Genomic DNA, 6,000 nt, shown 5'->3' with positions numbered 1-6,000 from the left:
GAAAACAAAAATATAGCTAAACCGTTAATGGCTGTCAAGCCATGACATTTGAAATAATGATTAGTGGCAGACAGCATCAAAATCTGTGGCAATGGAAATCCAGACAGGAAATCGCTTAAAATGCCACAAATATCAAAACCAGAAAGGATTCGTATAGAAACATTTCAATATTGCTGGCAGGCACAGCTCACTTTGTGCATGTTTGACAATGTGCCTTTTGTCAAACAACTTTCCAACTGAGCTGTCAACACACTCAGAGGTGAAAACAAAACATTTCATTACAAACCGTAATTTCCAAGGTGACCTCGCCATTTGTTTGGTAATGGTTTGGAGGGTGGGGGTGGGCTTGTGTAATTGGCACATTAAATATTTCATTTGTGCTATGTTTTATTAATGTATACTCCTGTTTAGCCGCAGGCTTCTTCACATTGCCATATTGGCAATGCTAGATGAATTCACTGTCTATTCATCATCTTTTATTATTATTATACTGTATACTACATTACATGCAACATATCAAACACATCTCAATTATTTTTATTGCTGATCATACTTGGAGCATCAACTCTTACATATGTAAAAAAAAATAAATTATGATTTACTGAATAGTTGTATACTTCACAAATTAAGACTATTTTCATGGAATTGTTTGAATTACATGATTAATTAACATCACACTCTTAACAAAACTATACATTCAAGACTATCAAGCTATCAACCACAAGCTATAATGTAATATTTCTTGTACTACAGGCACATTCCTGCAAAGATGTTGCTTTAGTTGCACCCCATGAACACTCCCAGAACAAACACTCGAGGCTGAAAATAATGCAAACAGTCTCAGTGGTATGGGAACCCATAATGTTACAATGCAATATAAAATTTAATTCAGTACATTCACCGAACGACTCTTATGAGCACTGACAATTTAAGAGAAAAAAGGCACACCTGTGCTAAAACATTATTGTGAACTGAAATCACATTTACAAAAGAACTGCTTCCCAAAACATCTGTATCCGAAACAAATTGCACGAGACTAGAGCACCCATTATAGTTCCGGTTCTCCGAGTAATAGTGTATTTTGAATTTGTTTTGCCCTTTGAAAGTCAGTAACTATACAGATGGCCATAACTATTTCCAATCTGCTGCTCAGTTCAGATGCAAAATATAAGTCTTAAATTTGCCACTGAAGACACGTCAATGTAATGGACATTTAGAGCGCAAATTTTTTATATATATATATATATATATATATATATATATATAGATCTAACAGCACACATCATGTCAGTCTAGTCAATATGCCTGAAAACTTTAGACAACTGGAGGTAATGGGTGAAACTGCAACATTTTGAAAATTGTGAGGTGGTGAATGCTGCACTTTTAAAGATGTGTTGAACGTAAATGAATGTTTGTTAATGGCCAGACTGATCTAGGTAAAATGCTGGCAGAAACTCTTGACAATATTCCAGCCAAGATGTAAAAAATAATTCAAAATATAATATGTCATCTAAGTTCAATTTTACCACAGACTGACATAAAAGTTACACTTAATTTATGTGCCACATGGAGACAGCCAAGTTCTACAATCGTTTGGCTACAGTTGTGATGTTTTATTTATGAAGTAAATTATTTGGCAGCTCATTTCTGCTTGGAAGTTTAGCATAAGGTTCTCTCAACATTTATAACTCATCATTAATACAATATTAGATTTCCAGATAATGTGCTGTACACTACAATCCCAACACTTACATTTCCATTCATAGTGTATATATATATATATATATATATATATATATATATATATATATATATATATATATATATATATATATATATATTATATATTAGAGTGCATTTTTCGAATCCATCCCAGGATTCACAATATTACAAAACCTAAAATCTTTGTCTTAAATAAAAGTATTTAGCTCAGTCAAAATTCTGACTATTAGTCAAATTTTTCCAACGAGACCCTCAGCAGCAGTGCGCCCACTGAATATAACATCATTGACGGAGACACCATCGTAGGAAGCTCCCACCAGTGTAAGGGGCAGATTGTGGTTGCTGATGTATTGCCTCATCTTTTCTGAAAAAAAAAGAAAAAAAAAAGAAAAAAAATGGCAGAAAACTGTCCTTCATTTACATGCCTCAAGAAAAAGATTGTGATAATCACTTTGGGTGATGGACACTTTTTCATAATTTCAGGTTTCTTGGAACTTGGAAGTAAACTACAGCAGGTTTAACGTTGCCACTGATGTACAGAGGTAAATTTGCTCCAACAGCAAAATAAAAAAATCCTTCATTACATTTTCACAACTTTTCAAAAAGAGAGATCACTACAGTCAGAAGAGGAAAAGATGCCAAATTTATTGTCACTCCCTAAGCAGTAGTATTTAAAACTCCATTGCAGTAGTGTTGACTATTGAATGTTTGTTTGTTAATGCCATGGTAATATAAGAGTTATAAAAGCATACTTTTAAAAATAGTCCATAAAAAATAGTTTGCTTGATTTACGCTGCTAAATTAAGGTAGAAATGCATTAATAATCTCTGTGAAAAGGGTATATATTAATAAACTTTGGCTTACCAAGTCGCTTCCAGTGTCCTAATTGATATTGCGGAATGCAGTTCTGAACACAACAAAAAGATTAATAATGGATTCATTAAAAAAAAAAAAAACATAAAGAAACATCTCAAAACTCAAAAAGGCATTCATCTGGAAAAGACTTCCTAATATGAGATTCCAGATACAGTAAAATCCTTTTGTGAAGGTGTATAACAGTAATTAAACCACTCAAAGACATTGTATTCAATAAGACAATGCAGCATGAAAGAATGTAAGCATACGTGTGTGTCTGTGCGGGTGCACAAAGGTGGACATTTTAATCTTACTCTTTGAACATATAATTAAAAATAAGTCAATCAGAAATGAAATGGAGCAGCTAGCTCCCCTCACAACCCTACGATAGTCTGTCTTGTATGTCCTGAAAAGGAGTCACCCTTCCTGACTATTCCCTTCTGTTCTACTCACTGAACTCCCGGCACCACAGAAATAGAGGGCAAGAGTAATGTTTAAAGAAATAGACCATCTGCCTTGATTTATGTCAGAACAGACAGAACCCCAGAGAGGATATTGAGGACATCTAGTGGCTACGAGATTGATAAAGCCGATGTCATGCATGGCTGACTCAAGAGAAAAAAATCTTTGAGAATAAAAAATCTGTAGTCATTTCTTTAAAATAAATGCTAATATGACTCTGCCTGCTCTCTGACCCTTAAAATTAATCAGGCTGTTTTGGCCCTTGTTCTATAAAGAATTCTATGTGTAAACAACCTCTGCTACAATTCAGATCTTATCGGATGTCAAATGAGTAACAATGCGCTTATGCAAATATTGTAACCAGCTGCTTTCACCAAATGGTCTGGGTGGACTGGGGAGAGAGTGTCGCATGGTGAACTTGAGTATGTCTTAATAGTATTCCATTATATTTGTTGTTTGAGCAAACATTTTGATATACAGTTGTGCTTAAAAGTATGCATACCCTTGGTAATACATGTACCATTTTTAAAGAAAACATGAGTGAGCAGGCAAAACACATTTCTTTTATTTCTTATGGGATTCATATTCAACTGTAGGTTATAACAGAATGGCACAATCATAAAACAAAACATGGCAACAAAGAAAAAAATGAAATGACCCCTGTTCAAAAGTCTGCATACCCTTAGTTCTTAGTACTGTGTATTGTCCCCTTTAGCATCAATGACAGTGTGCAGTCTTTTGTAATAGTTGTCTATGAGGCCCCAAATTCTTGCATATGTGGTATAGCTGCCCATTCGTCTTGGCAAAATGCCTCCAGGTCATGCAAAGTCTTTGGTCGTCTTGCATGAAGCACACGTTTGAGATCTCCCCAGAGTGGCTCGATGATATTAAGGTCAGTAGACTGTGATGGCCACTCCAGAACCTTCACCTTTTTCTGCTGTAACCACTGGAGGGTAAACTTGGCCTTGTGCTTAGGGTCATTGTCCTGCTGGAAAGTTCAAGTGTGTCCCGTGCGCAGCTTTCATGCAGAAGAATGCGAATTCTCCTGAGGTTACCTGTGGGTTTTTCTTTGTATCCTGAACAATTCTTCTGGCAGTTGTGGCTGAAATCTTTCTTGGTCTACCTGACCTTGGATTGGTATCAAGAGATCCCCGAATTTTCTACTTCTTAATAAGTGATTGAACAGTACTGACTGGCATTTTCAAGACTTTGGATATCTTTTTATATCCTTTTCCATCTTTCTAAAGTTCCATTACCTTGTTTCGCAGGTCTTTTGACATTTCTTTGACATATCTAGCCTGCTCAGTGCATCCACGTGAGAGCTAACAAACACATTGACTATTATACACAGACACTAATTGCAATTTAAAAAGCCACAGGTGTGGGAAATTAACCTTTAATTGCCATCTAAACCTGTGTGTGTCACCTTGTGTGTCTGTAACAAGGCCAAACATTCAAAGGTATGTAAACTTTTGATCAGGCCATTTGGGTGATTCCTGTTATCATTATGATTTAAAAAGGAGCCAAACAACTATGTGATAATAAATGGCTTCATATGATCACTATACTTAAATAAAAGACAGTTTTTTTGCATGATCAGTCATATTTTCAAAATCAGTGCCAGAATTTCACAATTTCTGCCAGGGTATGCAAACTTTTGAGCACAACTGTATATGTATATAAAACTAAATGGCTCACATCTTCAGTGGAATACAATAACTAATTTTATTTTGATAATTAATCTGTCATTCTATCATACATTATAGTGTGCCTTGAGGTTAATAATAATAAATAATAATAATAATAATTTTTAAGCAGATAGTTCATACTCTAAATTCTAAAAGCATAAACCACATTTAAAGCCATTGTAAAATAGCAAATATATGCACATCTGTGACTGCACATCAGTTGCATTCTTTATTAATGCATTTTAATGTTGCCTGGTAACTATAGGAAGTTTGTCTACAGTTTGGCTAATAAACTATATTCCTTGTTTATTGATAACTTGTATTATTCATAAATGCATATACTTTATCATACTGCTGTTTACCATGAAAAAGGAGATTGAAGGCACTCTGTGCCTTAGAATACTTCTTACCCACGTATGTGGACCTTATTATATATATTTATATTCATATTAATTATTAATATTATATGCTGTATATGCATAGTCATCAACTATCAGCTCGGACCAGTCTGGTCATTCTCCGTTGACCTCTCTCGTCAACAAGATGTTTCCGTCCGCAGAACTCAAAGTTTTTTGTTTTTGGCACCATTCCGAGTAAAATGTAGAGACTGTTCTGCGTGAAAATCCCAGGAGATCTGCAGTTACAGAAACACTCAAACCAGCCCGTCTGACACCAACAATCATGCCACGGTCGAAATCACCGAGATCACATTTTTCCCCATTCTGATGGTTGATGTGAATTGATGTGCATTGCACTGCTGCCACACGATTGGCTGAATAGATAATCACATGAATAAGTAGATGTACAGGTCTTCCTGATAAAGTGCTCAGTGAGTGTATATATACACACACACACAACCGGTCAAAAGTTTTTAAACACTTGACTGAAATGTTTCTCATGATCTTAAAAATCTTTTGATCTGAAAGCGTATGCTTAAATGTTTGAAATGAGTTTTGTAGACAAAAATATAATTGTGCCACCATATTAATTTATTTCATTATAAACCTAAAATTTAATAAATTATTATTATTTTTTTTTTTTAAATGGATGACTTGGACCGAATAATTAATAAAAGCAGCCAATAAGTACCCAACATAGATGGGAACTCCTTCAATACTGTTTAAAAAGCATCCCAGGGTGATACCTCAAGAAGTTGGTTGAGAAAATGTCAAGAATACATGTCTGCAAATTCTAGGCAAAGTGTGACTACTTTGAAGATGCTAAAATATAACACAGTTTTGATTTATTTTGGATTTTGTTTAGTCACAACATA

General features: G+C 34.7%; 1 pseudogene; it reads right to left on the bottom strand.

Moving 5' to 3' along the window:
• Positions 1–521: 521 nt before the first annotated feature.
• LOC127454197 (protoporphyrinogen oxidase-like) overlaps positions 522–6,000 on the bottom strand; it is a 28,485-nt pseudogene continuing 23,006 nt past the window's right edge.

Source organism: Myxocyprinus asiaticus, chromosome 16 (assembly GCF_019703515.2).
Source record: "Myxocyprinus asiaticus isolate MX2 ecotype Aquarium Trade chromosome 16, UBuf_Myxa_2, whole genome shotgun sequence".
In the NCBI taxonomy this organism is placed as follows: Eukaryota; Metazoa; Chordata; class Actinopteri; order Cypriniformes; family Catostomidae; genus Myxocyprinus; species Myxocyprinus asiaticus.
Note: the sequence above shows the minus strand (reverse complement) of the source record. Positions and strands in the feature narration are given on the sequence as shown.